This window comes from Pleurodeles waltl, chromosome 10 (assembly GCF_031143425.1).
Source record: "Pleurodeles waltl isolate 20211129_DDA chromosome 10, aPleWal1.hap1.20221129, whole genome shotgun sequence".
NCBI classification, from domain to species: domain Eukaryota; kingdom Metazoa; phylum Chordata; class Amphibia; order Caudata; family Salamandridae; genus Pleurodeles; species Pleurodeles waltl.
The window spans coordinates 219,824,765-219,842,359 of NC_090449.1; positions in this window are offsets into that span (position 1 = coordinate 219,824,765).

A 17,595-nucleotide genomic window follows, 5' to 3' on the forward strand; every position below is an offset into this window, starting at 1 on the left:
CTCATTAAGACGTTTATTTCTTTGGAAGTATGATCCCATTCTATCAATTCAATCTCTTGTGATGCTAAAGGACTAACAGTTGACCACTTAAACAAGTGTTTCTGATGTCTGTAGGTTTTTTACAAGGTCTAATGTCATGAATCACTGTCATTAGTTGAGGCTTTGGAGATGAAGCACAGCTGTACCTCATTGCATGCAACACCAAGCAACAGGTTTTAGATAAAAACTGTTAGTGTATTCCAGGTCCTCATTTCCTTTCAGCGATTCCTGCTTCTCTTCAGCACTTCCTCTTTACGGTAATTAGACTGACCTTTTGCTAAACCTGGACTGAGGACGGTTGTACAACCCATAACTCATTGGTTTAGCTAAAGAGCTCTGAAAATAAGGTCATTTTTAGCGTAATCCTAACCACCTGCCCCTCTTGCAGAATGATAACTTGTGTAGCCAAAGGGCAAACTCACTAAATACTACACACCTCAAAAAGTTAAATTGCTCACTGTAAGATTGGAGACTAGACAGGCTATCCCTAAATCATGTAATATATTGAACAAGTTTGAACTGATTTCACATTCGTACTGAAAGGATATTTCTCAAGTGTCATGGTGCGGCACTGTGCTGTTGGAGGAGAGGGGCACACAGAGGAGGCACAAACTGGTTCAGAGGTGGAAACACAGCAGCTGCTCAGGCAGACTTGAAAACTATGCATTCTGTCAAGCATTCAGATATGCCATGATTAAGTAAGCTTTCAGGTTGACCAGCCAAGGAAAGGATATCTTCCCATAAGGCTGCACACTCCATTGCTAAGCCAGAGCTGGGCAAAGCTAGGACCATGTAGCAACGATGAATTTCTCATGATTCATCAGTTACAAGATAGTCAGAGATGTGCGATTCCCAGAAAACCAGGTCACTATATCCTTCTTCTTATAGTCAATGTGAAAAGCCAGGAGAGTGGAGCTGTGAGTACACAGAACATAGGTAGAGATTCACTGGTCAAGAGGACTTCTCTTAAGGGTGGTCTAGCAAGAACACATATTCCATCATATTCCTCAAACATGCTACTGTTCTGGTCGTTCCTTTGTTATAAAAAGTGTACTTTTACCCAGGCAGTGGTAGCATTTACAGTGTCAATGAAGAAGTCAATTTGTATTGTTTTAAATTCTATTTTTGTGATGTGTGTGATGTCAAGAGTAGTACGTGGCCGGGAAGTAAAGTTTAATTGCTATCATAACTGGCAAATGTAAGGTATTCACATTTTTTCAAAATGTGTTTTATTTAGTTTTTAGGCATGATACAGCAGTAAGTGCAGATTCAAGCATAGTGAGACCACATGTCGTTTTCAGAATATCAGTATGGCCTGACATTGCAGCCGTTGTCGTTCTACATATTGTGAAATATAATGAGCAAACACACAAACAATTACTTATAACAATAAAACCTTGGAGTCTGCTTAGGGTAGGGGTATATCGCGTCAGGCGATTTAGGTTGGCTGGTGTGAGATCCCCAATGCGACTTATTCAGCGGAAGTGCCGCTCAAGCTAGAGAGTTAGTTGGGTTTGGATAGGGGACCAATGTGTGGGGGTTAGTAGTGGTGTTCCAAAGTTCTGGGAGCAGGCCCAATAGTGACATTGACAGGCTGGGGTGTGTGCAGGATTGACTCCTACGGGTCTCCACATCACCCAGTCACCACCCGGGGGCAGACAGCACTTCAGCTATCATGTAATCGTGAACCTATGTGCACAGTGTACGGACAAAACTAAAGGTGGATGTGCATCTCTCTTTGCTTCAATGTAAAGCAGAAAGGTTTTCCAATATTCCCCACCAGTTTGTTAATTCCCCTTCATGTGAAGCAACTTGAATATGTTCGCTTCCACACATGTCCAAGTTAGCAGTGTGGCCAGCCAAATCTGGGTATCCGGAGGCGTAGGCACCTTCCACGCCAGCACCATCTGTCTTTTAAAAAAACACAACTGCAACATTGATGAATCTTTGAAGGCGTCTATCACTTTTCTCTCAGGGCATAGCCCTAACAAATAGGATTCATTGTGGGTGCAAGGCTGTGATCTCCAAGCTCAGCCACTGTGGCAGTAAACATTTGCCAGACCGGGTATAGCGTCAGACAGTACCACACCATGTGGTAAAACCCAATGTCAGGTAATTTACATCGAGGGCAGTCAGGGGACAGGGCCAGGAACATGCGCTTGATTCATTGGGAGAGAGGTAGGTGGGTTGCACATGATTCCATTTTTTTAAGTGAAATCTAGGGTTACGGGGAACATCTTCATCATTTGAAGCCCCCGGCGGCGAGCCCTTATTCGGCAGAGGCTGCTGCAGTACTCCATCCCATCTAGTGCCGGCTCCCATTTCGTGGTCTGAAGGGTGGAGTTGAGGGATGCATAAAGGGTGCTAATAGCGTGATGCATGCTATGATGAGTCACAAGTGTGTGCATCGTGGCAAATGTGGGAGGCTCCCACTCACCAGCGCTCCATGCAGTGCATAGTGTGTGTTGCATTGTATGAAAGGTTAAGAACTGACCAGCTTCTAGTCTGCAGGTGTCCATAACATCTTGAAAAGACATGACAGACCCCTCATGGTAGAGCACCTCCAATTGATCGACTCCCGCTTCCCTCCAGGGGACCTGTTGTTCCGTTGCGCCATGCCATTAAGTCGCAGTAGTTCCCAGATCACAATAGCACATGAGTACGGGAGGCGAGAGCCCTTGGCATGTATGAATCTTTGCCAGTAGGTTCGGGCCATAGTCATCTGGCACAACTCCTTCTAAGGACCGCTGGTGAAGCTGAATAGTCATGAATAAATGCTTAGGTTACCTAAAACCGCATTGACAAGCGCCAACTCAGGGCAGGTGGGTATGCACAAACAGCCCATCGGCCACTGCAACTGCGCAGCTGCATAGTATAGCACAAAGTTAAGCTCACCAAGTCCACCTTCAGTCCGTGGGCACTGGAGTGTGGCAAGCATGCCACGTCGACAGCCCTTGCTCCATATCAGTTTGATCAATAGTCCATGGAAGTCACAGTAAAAACTTTTGGGGGCATGATCAGGAGAACAGTGAAAAGTAGTAGTCGGGACAGCACCAGCATCTTGGAAATTGCCACAGACCTATTGAAGATATAGGCAATGACTGCCAGAAAGGCAAAGACCTGCGGATAGAGCGTACTACCTTGTCTATATTGCTCTCTTTGATGTCCTTCTCTGAGTGGTAGATCTGAACCCCCAAATACTTGAAAGTATCATAACACCACTTAAGACAGTCCCCTAGTGGGGCAGCCCTATGCAGGGTGAGTCACTTAGGAAAGTTCACACAAAGTCCTGATATGTCCCCTAAGTCATCCATCACGTGCATGAGGCTGGGGGGTGGAGGGGAGGGGGCGTCCCCACATCGCACAGGTAAACCAGGATGTCATCTACATATAACAAGATGGCGTGATGTGCGCCCAGCTCTGGGATACCCCAGTCTTTGCCCGCTGGCGAAGATGACAAGCCCACGGCTCCATGGCTCGGGCACCAATGAGTAGGGACAGAGGATAGCTTTGTCTGGTGCTTCTTTGAATAGCAAAGCTGTCAGAGATCAGCTGACCACTCTTAAACTGCATCAAAGGGCTTTTATAAAGAGTACAGATCCATACCCAAAACTCTGGTCCGAACTCCATGGTGTAAAGAGTTAAAAGGGGGAAATCACAGCTCAGATTGTCAAACGCCTTCTAAATGTCTAACAACACAGGCACCTAATCAAAGGCGCCGGAGGAGTACCATGTATGAGCCTTAATAAATAGCGGATGTTGGAGAATATGTGACATCCTCGCATGAACCCTGATTGGTCAGTATTGACAAGTGTATGAATTATGGGGAGCCGGTGGTTTGCTAGCACTCACCCAGTATCTTGCAGTTGAGATTCAATAATGAAAGAGGACATTGGGAGCGAACATCCAGGAGATCCCTACCCAGTTTTAGGAAGGACCACAATCAGAGCCCAACGTAGTGAGCACAGGAGGCATCACAGAGTTTTGGCCTCATTGAATATTTCTATCAGGTGTTAAGTGGTTTGAGCACAAAGAGAAGCATAGTACTCAATCTGAAAACTGTAGGTGCCAGGGGTTTTATTCCGGACAATTTGGGAGATAGCTCCACATATCTCTTCCAACTGCAAGGGCTCATCCAGCTCGGCCTGTTATATTAGGTTCACTGAACCAGAGGTAAATCACACAAAAAAACAATTCACGCAATCTGGTGTGGGGACGGGGTTAGGTGCTGCATATAGCCCCTCGTAATAGTCGAGAAAGGCAGTGTTGATGGCTAGCTGCAACCTGATTATCATGCCATCATCTAAGCAGAGTGCTCCGACTGGGGCACAGTGCTGATTCTCTCTCATGAGCCATGCTGACAGCCTCCCCAAGCGATCTTCCTCAGCATGCTGCAGGGTTGTGCATCGGTTACAGTCATTTTTACCTAGGGGCGCTTCGGCCTACGTCCTCTCCTTATGCAGTTACTGGAGTTGCTCAGCCGATGCAAAACGGTTATCTACCCTTACCTCCAGAGGCCGCAATATCTGCTCAATATATAGCAAGCACTCCAACAAGCAATGGTGTATCCTCCAAGAGGCTGCCAGGCAGTGGCCATGCACAACATCCTTGTGTGCATCCCATTTTGAGGCAGAACCCTTGTTTAATTAAATGCATAATGGGCGTGATTCACTGCACCAGCTCCTCATGCAATAGTAGGTCAGAGAGAGCCTCCACTTGCAACGCCAGGTGGGAATAGTGGGATGTTGTCTGCCCCGGCGCAGGTTGATCAGCATGGGACAGTGGTTTGAAAGTGTATGCACTAAGACCCATATTTATACTTTTTAATGCCACATTTGTGTCATTTTTGATGCAAAAGCGGCACAAACTTACAAAATACAATTATATTTTGTAAGTTTGCGCTGCTTTTGCATCAAAAAATGACACAAATGCGGCGCTAAAAAAGTATAAATATGGGCCTAAGTACTCCGCCTCGTTGATCAGGGGGCTCAGATGTTACGTGCCGAGGAAGAGATCAATCCTAGTGTGTACATCGTGAACAGGGGAGTAGAAAGAATATTCTTGCTCAAGTGGGTGTCCTAGTCATTATGCATCATGTAAGCATTGGCATGTGAGCCAGTTGCAGAAGTGTTGTGTGAACACAGTATTGAAGTCAGTATCCATGTAGCACATACAGCCACAGCCAACACGTGTTTCGTCCTATGAGAACAGTACTCTCACGGACTTCATCAGGGCTGAAAATAAATGAGAACAGTCACTACTTCATAACATGTGTACAGAACCGTCAAGAGCAGACCATAAAATATATCTTATCGTGACAATTTGTGAGATCCTAAAACGAAAACATGTAATTTGTGACTTCTTGTGATCATTCATCTGGTGGGAACTAACATATAGTCCCATCACCACAATAAAATTATTAAAATTATCACAAAATATGATAACATTGCCTATAAAGTTAAAGCACAAAATGGGAATATATATGTGAATAACCCATGTGTACAAAGTTTATCACAATATGAGTGTGCATGTTTCCAAAGTCCAAAGAAAAGTCACCCCAGACACCCAGTCAACACCAAAGTGCGCAATGTAATAATAGCTTACCCAGTGTAAGATAACAGAAACACCACCAGAGCCCTTCATAATAAACAGTGAAAAACCCATAATTCGAAACATACCTTAACTCAAATTATATCTACGTGTATAACCAGTATCATTAAGAACCGTCCAGAGTCTGTGGAAAATAATCATAGATCCACTATATAATCAACTAAGTCTCCTGCATGTCTAAATAGAAAAACGTCCCCAAATGAGGGTACAAGCAAATGTGACCAAAAGGTCCCAGACTGACCTGAGTAAAATATATATAATATCCAACATTAGGATGCAAATGAAGTATTCAAGAACCGTTTCCTAAGTATGCAGAGTGAAGAAAGAAATCGGAAAGAAAAATTATTATATGCTGCGATTTAGGCATGCTAAATATAAATGAACATGATTAGGAAATATCCCCAAAAGTAATACTGAGACATCAAGTCACCAGGTCCCCAATGACCAAATTCAGTATCTCACCTATCGTGTACGTAAGTATCCATCATCAAGAAAGGCAACGACCGCGGTCGAAATCCCCCCGCGGCGTCCTCTGTATCGGTAATTAATCTCGAACGTCGAACTAACGGAGGAGGATTGAAATTTAAAGCCTCCGCGCGTTGGTAGTGAAGTAATAGAAAATGGACTAACCCATAAGTATGGGCGCCATCTTAGAAAAGGAGAGAAGGACCAGCCTTCAACAGGACACGAGAGGAAAAGAAGGACTATCTCCCGTAATGGGCGCCATTTTGGAACTGCATATACCCCGAGCTTGATGTATGTTAATAATCGGTATATACAACAAATACATAACGAGTAAATAAGTATCCTCCCAAATTCTTATTAGCCTAAGTCATGCAATACAGCAATAACTGTAAGGAATTCCTTAAGTTGCATACCGCCACCATCCGTGTCAAGATAATGGCCTATGGGGAGAACTCCTTCCCCCAAGATATCTGGTTGTAACCATAATTGTTTATTACCGCATCTAACAAGATATATGTAGGTGAAGTAGTAGTATCCCTCGCACAGCCCAACTGAATAGATTAATACGAAAAACCTAGAGGTCTATACGTGAGTGTTTGGTGTGAAAGGAGAAAGGGGAAAAGTACACGTGAACGTGTCATGCCCCACTCATATTATGTATAGACAACACACTGTCAAGTATACCTAAAACATATAAATTACACCATGGTTTGGATTACAAACAAGCAAACCTGAGACAGTTAATGATGATCTACCATTGCATTACTATGTATTCCTGTTCTAACACAATATATGTATCTGATCTCTCCAAATGAGTATTTATGCATGCCGCAAATACAGAGTATATGTCCCTCTGAGTTGGGCACCAGTCAGTATAATCAATTCACATAGCATTTGACCCAGTGACTTGTGTATAGATGAGACACAATATAATCAAAAGACTACACTTGCAGTAGGTTTCATGAATAACATATGCTTAATGAACTTAGTAAGTCAGAATGAGAGGAGAGTAGATTGTAAAGATGATGCATAAATATCAGTGATTATTCTTATGTTCCCAAATAGTATTCCATTTCAAAGTTGGTATTGAGACCCTCCTCCACCGCTCTGAGTTTCAAAATCCAATAACATTCTTTTCTCCTGAGGGCTAGTTCCCTATTGCCACCTCTGGGGTCTCTATTTACCTGATCAAATCCAAAGAATTCTTAATGAAATTATGGAACTGCATCAAAATGAGATTACACAAAGGAAGGCACGCAAACTTAGGCGAGATGAGTTGGATTACAAAAATAGTAGGATCTTTACATTCTCCCATAAATATATGATCATTTATCCAAAAGAAGTGCGTCCCCATTAAGTTCTGATTTAGGCTCCTCATCCTCACTAAATAGTGCTTCTACCAGCAACAGTGATTTAAGTGCTATTTCCAACACTTCCAGACAGGACAGGTCAGCACAACCCTCTTTTTTAGCAGAGGTCCAAAGGATAAGGCAGGGACAATGGGAACTAGGCCGACGCAAGATAGACCCAGGAAAATCAGGCGGGGTGGCAGAGGAGGAACACGCAAATACAAGACAAGGAATGCAGACAAGATCATGGAACAGGGGGAAATAGCCAATTCTGATATTGGTTCTATCAATGTAATCAACCTCTCCAACTTGGAGCTTACTTCTCATGACCTTACACTTCTTGGCAAGGGACTAGGGTTCTGTCCAGGAGAGTTTGGAGACTTTCAAAATACGAAAATTGATTTTTTCAAATTTATTAGACGTCTAAAACTGAAAAAATATTTTGAGAATCATTCTGACAACAGGGACAACATCATCTCCCTGGATGGTCTCAATGAAGACCAACAGTTGTCCATTAAGGATGTTCAAGACACGGCCACTCTATTGTCTATAGCGGACTGCGAACAGGATCCTACCACTATAACTCGAATTTTATCGGATCTAGATATCCCATCAGACTCACTGCCTAGTGGTTTAAAAAGCAAATCAATGTGGACACCAACCCTTAATAGGGATAACTGTATAGAAACCTTTTTCAGAGTGGTCTGGCGTGATTTTAATAAACTAGAATCAAAGAATGACAGTCGCCATTATATTTGGCATCAGAACCTCACCCAAAAGGAAATGACTAACTTGAGACTATTACGTACCAATGGGGAGATTACCATAAGAGAGGCAGACAAGGGGGGAAATATTGTAGTAATGAACACCTTAGATTATGATCAGGAGATTTATAGGCAACTAGGGGATGTGACCTGTTATGAAAAGATGATATCAGACCCTATCCCCGCACTTACGAATAAAATCAATAAATTTCTACATGACTGTTTTACTCAATCACTTTTAAAAGAAGATGAGTATATGTACCTTCGTATTCACAGACCCAGGAACCCTTGTATATATATACTACCTAAAGTACATAAGAGTCTCACTTCCCCTCCTGGCAGGCCTATTGTTTCAGGCATCGATGGTCCAACTGAGAGACTGTCGGAATATGTTGACATTTTTTTACAGCCTTGTGTAGGAAACTTACCTTCCTATATTAAGGATACGAAACATATTCTCAGCATACTCATGGATATAACATGGGAACCAGGGATGATTTTAGTTACACTAGATGTCACCTCCCTTTATACCAGCATTAACCATGAACAAGGAAAGGAGGCACTACGTCTCTTCCTCTACAAAAGACCGGCGAACCTATATGGCCATACCCAAATGCTAATAAAAATGGTAGATCTGATCTTAAACAATAATGTATTTTTATTTTAAAATGATTGGTATCGCCAAAAGCAAGGTGTCGCTATGGGATCCAAATTCTCACCGGCCAATGCGAATCTCTTTATGGGGATGTTTGAGCAAAATATGATCTGGAGTAAAGAGGGTAGTAAATGGATCTCTGATATACTCTATTGGGGCAGATATATCGATGATTGTTTGATGATCTGGACTGGCGACTCACAAGAACTTGACAACTTCATTAACTATTTAAATAATAATGAGTATAACATTCACTTTACTTCTGAACGAAGTGTGACTAACATTGCCTTTCTTGACGTGGAACTTCTGATTTGCAACAACAAAATAGAAAGTCGTCTTTACAGAAAGAGTACTTCCTGTAACTCTATCCTACACGCAAAGAGCGCACATCCAGTTCATCAAATTAATGCGATACCTTATGGTGAGATGGTTAGGGCGAGGCGCAATTGTAGTCTTGAGGAAGATTTTGGCCTATGTATACAAGATATGAGCATGAGATTCAAAGCACGGGGATACTCCACTAAGGTGATAGACAAAGCTCAGAATAGGGCTTTACGTCTGTCCAGATCAGACACACTAGGTCAAAAATTGAGAACTAAGGATAATGGTATCCGCTGTATTGTGAATTTCACAAAAACGGCTACTTTATTACGTAAATGTATGAACAGACATTGGTCTATTCTAATAGCAGATCCTACTCTGAAAAAAGTGATCCCGTCTACCCCACTGTTTACGTATAGAAGAGGCAGAACTCTTAAAAATTTGCTATGTTCTAATTTTCGCTGTAAACCAACTCAGACTAACTGGCTTACCAGCCGTGGAAAGGGTTTCTTTAAGTGTGGACATTGTGGAATGTGTAGATGGGCCAAGTCAGGCATCTCCACATTCACCAGCTGTACTGGGACGCCATACAACATTAACCACAATATTACATGTGATAGTAATTTTGTCATCTACATGATCATGTGCAATTGTGGCCTATACTATGTAGGCAGTACTATCAGACCACTCAGAGTTAGGGCGAGTGAACATTTCAGAGCTTTGAGACAAGGTGACGAGAGATACCCTATAGTAAACCATATGCGACACTGTCCAAAACAAAAAAACATTGTTGGTTTTGAATTCTTTGGATTTGATCAGGTAAATAGAGACCCCAGAGGTGGCAATAGGGAACTAGCCCTCAGGAGAAAAGAATGTTATTGGATTTTGAAACTCAGAGCGGTGGAGGAGGGTCTCAATACCAACTTTGAAATGGAATACTATTTGGGAACATAAGAATAATCACTGATATTTATGCATCATCTTTACAATCTACTCTCCTCTCATTCTGACTTACTAAGTTCATTAAGCATATGTTATTCATGAAACCTACTGCAAGTGTAGTCTTTTGATTATATTGTGTCTCATCTATACACAAGTCACTGGGTCAAATGCTATGTGAATTGATTATACTGACTGGTGCCCAACTCAGAGGGACATATACTCTGTATTTGCGGCATGCATAAATACTCATTTGGAGAGATCAGATACATATATTGTGTTAGAACAGGAATACATAGTAATGCAATGGTAGATCATCATTAACTGTCTCAGGTTTGCTTGTTTGTAATCCAAACCATGGTGTAATTTATATGTTTTAGGTATACTTGACAGTGTGTTGTCTATACATAATATGAGTGGGGCATGACACGTTCACGTGTACTTTTCCCCTTTCTCCTTTCACACCAAACACTCATGTATAGACCTCTGGGTTTTTCGTATTAATCTATTCAGTTCGGCTGTGCGAGGGATACTACTACTTCACCTACATATATCTTGTTAGATGCGGTAATAAACAATTATGGTTACAACCAGATATCTTGGGGGAAGGAGTTCTCCCCATAGGCCATTATCTTGACACGGATGGTGGCGGTATGCAACTTAAGGAATTCCTTACAGTTATTGCTGTATTGCATGACTTAGGCTAATAAGAATTTGGGAGGATACTTATTTACTCGTTATGTATTTGTTGTATATACCGATTATTAACATACATCAAGCTCGGGGTATATGCAGTTCCAAAATGGCGCCCATTACGGGAGATAGTCCTTCTTTTCCTCTCGTGTCCTGTTGAAGGCTGGTCCTTCTCTCCTTTTCTAAGATGGCGCCCATACTTATGGGTTAGTCCATTTTCTATTACTTCACTACCAACGCGCGGAGGCTTTAAATTTCAATCCTCCTCCGTTAGTTCGACGTTCGAGATTAATTACCGATACAGAGGACGCCGCGGGGGGATTTCGACCGCGGTCGTTGCCTTTCTTGATGATGGATACTTACGTACACGATAGGTGAGATACTGAATTTGGTCATTGGGGACCTGGTGACTTGATGTCTCAGTATTACTTTTGGGGATATTTCCTAATCATGTTCATTTATATTTAGCATGCCTAAATTGCAGCATATAATAATTTTTCTTTCCGATTTCTTTCTTCACTCTGCATACTTAGGAAACGGTTCTTGAATACTTCATTTGCATCCTAATGTTGGATATTATATATATTTTACTCAGGTCAGTCTGGGACCTTTTGGTCACATTTGCTTGTACCCTCATTTGGGGACGTTTTTCTATTTAGACATGCAGGAGACTTAGTTGATTATATAGTGGATCTATGATTATTTTCCACAGACTCTGGACGGTTCTTAATGATACTGGTTATACACGTAGATATAATTTGAGTTAAGGTATGTTTCGAATTATGGGTTTTTCACTGTTTATTATGAAGGGCTCTGGTGGTGTTTCTGTTATCTTACACTGGGTAAGCTATTATTACATTGCGCACTTTGGTGTTGACTGGGTGTCTGGGGTGACTTTTCTTTGGACTTTGGAAACATGCACACTCATATTGTGATAAACTTTGTACACATGGGTTATTCACATATATATTCCCATTTTGTGCTTTAACTTTATAGGCAATGTTATCATATTTTGTGATAATTTTAATAATTTTATTGTGGTGATGGGACTATATGTTAGTTCCCACCAGATGAATGATCACAAGAAGTCACAAATTACATGTTTTCGTTTTAGGATCTCACAAATTGTCACGATAAGATATATTTTATGGTCTGCTCTTGACGGTTCTGTACACATGTTATGAAGTAGTGACTGTTCTCATTTATTTTCAGCCCTGATGAAGTCCGTGAGAGTACTGTTCTCATAGGACGAAACACGTGTTGGCTGTGGCTGTATGTGCTACATGGATACTGACTTCAATACTGTGTTTACTACATGAACATGGATGTCAAAGGACAATTCTGTGGTTACTATGATGAACTTTTCTGTTGAAGAATAAATTGAGCTTGAAACTCTCCATGGTATTAATGCCATTATACATTACATATTGATACATTACTCACTTGGAATTACATATTCATGGGTGCCCTGACAGCTGTGTTTTTGTCATTGTGAGTTTCCCTGGAAACATTAGAGGAGTTAGGAAGATCCTCTTGCCAGGAGCACCATGTTAAAATTGGAATGTTAATGCTATTATATTGACTCACTGTGAGCGCCCATATCCTATGACTTGCTTCCTATGTGCTCTCAATTTTCGCAGAAGTGTTGTGTGGTGCAAACAATTGCAGCAGTGCACAGAGGGGAGAGGAGGTAGAATGATCAAGATCAACATATGACACACAGTTAAAATCGCTCCTACAGAGACCCGGATACAGCGGGTCCCAAAAGAGCGCCATTGTGAGTGTGTCCAGGAATCCCAACTGATTAGTTTTGGGGTCCTAGATTGCCACCAGTGTAAGGGGAGCCCCATCAAGGTGGCCCTCCAAGATCAGAATGCGTCCCTTTGCGTCCACTCTGTAAGCATCTAAGACAAATGGAACACCCAGGGCAATCCAGATAAGCACCCCTCAGGCATAGGCTGATGTGGTTGTGCTGTACACCACTTCGTACACACCTTGTGGAGTTCTGCCAATGTGAGATGAGTTTCTTGGAGTGTGGTAACGTGCATGTGATGCAGTTTAAGCTATGCATAGATGAGGTACCTCTTGGTGGGAGTGGCCATACCGTGCACATTCCTTGTAAGGGTGTGATATTGTGGGATGTGAGTGTCAGATATTGTCCGTGATATGTGATCCGGTAATGTTTTTTGCGGTAAAGGATATGGTGTCCCTTTCTGTCCCCCTTCGGTAGAGACCCACAACCAATGGAGCCATCCCTGGCTGGCTCAGGCGCCGTCTGAGAGCACATGTGTAATCAGCAGACCCTCTGTCAGACTCAAACAAAACAACAGTCTATACTTAATCAACAGCTAGTCAAAATGACTGCACCCCCCACCCCAGGACAGTGGACCCATGAGGAACTGACCAAAAATTCCCAACTTTGAAACAGAAACAAAATTAAAAAGAAAAACAAGCAAGTCCACATTGGAGCACTGGTGGGACGTGGCGTAGCAACTGAGGTTGTGTTCTGTTGCCTGGGCCAATCTCAAAGGTCCAGCTGCCAACCCACCAATGCCAGCGTGACTCCCCACAATGGAGGGAAGCCAGACTGTGCTACCTGAGCAGGAAGGAGAGGGACAGAGCTGTGAGAGGAAGGTCACAATAGGCCAACAGCTGATGGCGGTATGAATTGAGGATCAGGTGTGCTGCAGTTGGTGGAAGGCTCAGAGGCACCTGTATCTGAGCGGAGTCCATGATTGGATCAGAGTGCAATGCTGTAAAAGGGTTTCTGCTGTGCAGGGAGGCCACCTCCAATGCCTGGGCTTGTTCCACGGCCACTTGATCTTGAGTTAGCTGTGTTTGCATTGTCCTGCCCCTCCTGCGTTTAGGGTGCAGAATCGTTCAGCCCTCTCCGCTTGTTCATTTTCAGTCGTGCACAAGAGGCCTTTCACATGAAGCCAGGTCCAGATGTCCTTGGGTGTGGAGAAGATGTGAGACCTTATGTTTTGCAGGCAGCAGTAGCACATATCGAAGTTACAGTTCAAGCAGGCATTGTTTTACCTTCATTTAGGAACATCTTGGGAACTGTACCTCAGTTGTGAAGTATGGATACACTGCTATTTCTGTGTTCTTGTGGAGCCAAGGACCCTTTGTGTGGAAACACTGCAATATAAGGTCTCAATCGTGAAAGTTAAGGAAGCGTGCAGTAAGTGGGCGAGGCAGTGCTCTGGGAGGAGGTAGGCGTCCTCGGGCGCAGTGTACTTGTTCCACTGAAAACAGCTAAGGGACCTTGTCCTCCAGTACGGTGGCCATCAGTCACTCCTCAGGGAAGAGCTCAGCACTGGGGAGTTCAGACCTCTCCAGAAACCCCAGAAAGCAAATGTTGTTATGCTGTGACCGCTCCTCAGCATCTTCTGCAAAACGGTATAGGGAACCACTTCCTCTTTCACAGTGTCTAGCTTGGTCTGTAGTTCTCACACTGAAGGGTGCAGTGTGGTCAGTGTGGACTCTGTGTCGTCAACCTGGTCACCAGTTTGCAGTGATCCACCCATAGCAGATTCACGTTGTTGGACCTGGCATCCTTGGTGTGGTTTCCCCTGTCTTTTTTAATCTGCCTCCTGTATTTTTGACTGTGTGCTGGATTTCGTTTTTGCTTGTTGTGTTACTCTGGGCACTTTACCACTGCTGATCAGTGCTCCCTGAGTAAGTTGTTATTATTGGTTGTCCATGATTGGCCTAGTAAGTCCCTACTATAATGCACCATGTGTGTCAAGGGCCTGTACATCAAATGCTACTAGTGGACCTGCCATTGCAGTGTTTATGTATGCAGTTTTAAACTGCCATTTCGACCTGGCAAGTGCACCTACTTGGCAGGCCCAATGCTTCCCTTTTACTACATGTAAAGCAACCCTAAGGTGGGCCCAGGGTAGCCCCATGGGCAGGGTGGAGTGTATTTAAAAGGGTAGGGCATATACTGGTGTGTTTTATATGTCCTGATAGTGAAATACTTCCAATTTCGTTTTTTACTATTGCAAGGCCTATCTCTTCCGTTGGTTAACATCGGTATTGCCGTGAAATATCTCTTGAGCATAATGTCCAATTGGGAGCAGGTAGCGATTTGGAGTGTGGGGTCTCTGAACTCACAATTTAAAAATACATCTTTTAGTGAAGGTTGTTTTCAACTTGTATGTTTGTAAATAACACTTTTAGAAAATGGGCATTTTATTGCTTAACCATTCTGTGCATCTGCCTAGTTGTAGAATACAAGTGTGGGTCAGGATAACAGATGGGCTGGTAGTGAATTCACTCTAGACAGTCACACAAATGGAGCTGAGGTGTGCCCTGCATATCGTCATGGGTCTTCCTAGGTTAGAAGGGTGGGAGGAGCTGACACTTGCACCTGAATAGGGCTGTGCCTATCTTTACACAAGGCAGTCTCCAACCCCTTAGAGTGTGTCTGGGACCAGAGCAGGAAAGCAGGGCCTTGTATACTACAAAGACTTTCCTTTCTAGTTTGCCTACTTCAAAGGCAGAAATGAGTATAAGTATTGGACCTAAAACCCCAGACTTTTAGAACACTTTTGAATCAAGAGGAGACTCTGCCAAGGAGAGGGGGTGAAGAGCTGTGAGATGAGGCGGAGTACTGACCCTTTGCTGTGTCTGCTTTGCTGGGTTGGCCTGCAGTTGCTGCTTCTGCTTTGGAGAGGACAAAGACCGGACTTTGCTGTGTATCCTGCTGGTGAAGTTTACCAAGGGCTTGGCCTGAGCTTGCCTCCTGTTAAGAAGTCTCAGGGACATCAAAGACTTCATCTGTGAGCCCCTGGGTTGTCTTGCTGAGCACCCTGACTTGCCAAGAGGTGCCCACTCCAGTTCCTGGGTCCTTGAGAGTGAAATCTGACATAAACCAAGAAGAGACAGGCACATCAACTCCGGACAGCTCCAGAATTGGCGCCGCTGGCCGACTCCACGCCGCTGCCTGCACCCGAAGCTGCAGTCCACGATGCAGTACAATGACTGTGACCAACACTGCAGGCCCAATGCTGCTGCAGCGTCTCTGAAATCCAACAACATCATGAGTCCCGAGTGCCTTGCCACTCACGTCCGTAACACCCGACTACGCCGAGGCGCTTGTAGGCCCGTGGTGTGACCGCGACCCCGAGGTCGCCCCATCGTGTCCTGACTCACTGGATTCATTGACCCCGCCTGATCGCAAGGAACTTATGCCTCGTCGCCGACACCACATCGGTTCCTTGCAATCAGTGGGTCCACACCACAGTAACCCTTGTAAATTGCAACATGGGCAAAAGGAGGTACATCTGCAGGCAGATGCCATGGATAACTCAGGATGCTGATCGGTCACGGCACAGAGCTAATTCAACAAGCATCTGATGCGGCCGCCATAGTGGCCACGACCCCTGTAAAATATTCACCTTAACATTAAATCTACAAAAGTTATTAAGGACATTTCAAAGGTTTTTATGCCAGTCTATGGCTGCTTAAAACATAACCTTTTTTTTTTAAGTTTTCAAGTGAAAACACAAATACGCTCATGTGCGAATATGTCCTTGCACTCCATCTTGGGTTAAAGTGCAGTGACTCAATAATAGATGCACCTGGTTATACTGCTACACCACTCTCTGGCTCAGATTTACAAACCTGTCACACAAAACAGCATAGCACCCCAGGTTGCTATGCTGCGTTGTGTGACAGGGAGTGCAGGAAAGCCCCATATCTACAGAGATATGGCACTATCCTGCTCTCTCCCTAGAGCTGGCACACATCATGCTGCCAAGTGCCACACACACACACGTTTATACAATAGTGAAAAGGTGTCTGCATGAGTTTAGCATATCTTTTGGATTGGATGGGTATACTATGCTTAGACTGTCCAAAAATGTTCCCACTTTGGATGTGTGCTACACTCTGCACCACACGTGCATAGTGGGAACAGTTAGGAGAAATAAAAGCATTTCTACTTTCTAACCTCTGCTTTCCAGTGGTGTTAATCTTTGGTGCAAAGCCATGCCTACTATTGCTAGTAGATAGGGTTTTACATTGAAAACCATGGGTGGTTGCACAGGAACGTACGTGACATTTCTTCATACAGTTTGTTATGAGCATTTAATCTTGTAATGCAAATTGAATTTGACAAATCCTACCATGCCACTGTTTTCTGGCGTTTTGATCACAGTTCAAGCCTGCACTCTGGAGCCTCTCTTCTTGCAGCTGATAGTGCTAAGATTGCTACAGTCATAGTTTCTTCATCTAGGTCAAGCTGTACAAAGCTTTTTGTGGTTGCAAAATCTCCAATTCGCCAAATAAGAGGGTTTGCAACTGCAAAAAGGCTTTTCACAATGTACGACAACCACTTTACGAGTCTAAAAATACATTCAGAATCGTAATAGGGCTTTTGCTACACTTTCCAATTTGCAACTAGTAGGGTCGTGAAAGTGCATATCCCTCCTATTTGTTAGTTTGCAAGTGATTCATGAAAGGTTGGGGGCTGCAAATTGCCCCCGTCGGATAGCGGTTACTTAGGAAATTGAATTGGCGGCCTCCGGGTGTGCAGACAGGACGTCTGTCTTCTCCCATCTATGCCTTCCCAAGAAATAAACACTTTTTAAAGCAACAACTGTCCCATTAGTGGAAACGGACTGCTTTGAAAATAAGTGTGCCATTTGTGGGAGCGAATGTAGAGATGGAGGTCTACTGTCCCTTACTGGCCTCCATCCCTGCAGTCACAGCCAATTAACGGGCTACAATTGCGTCCTAATTATTAATT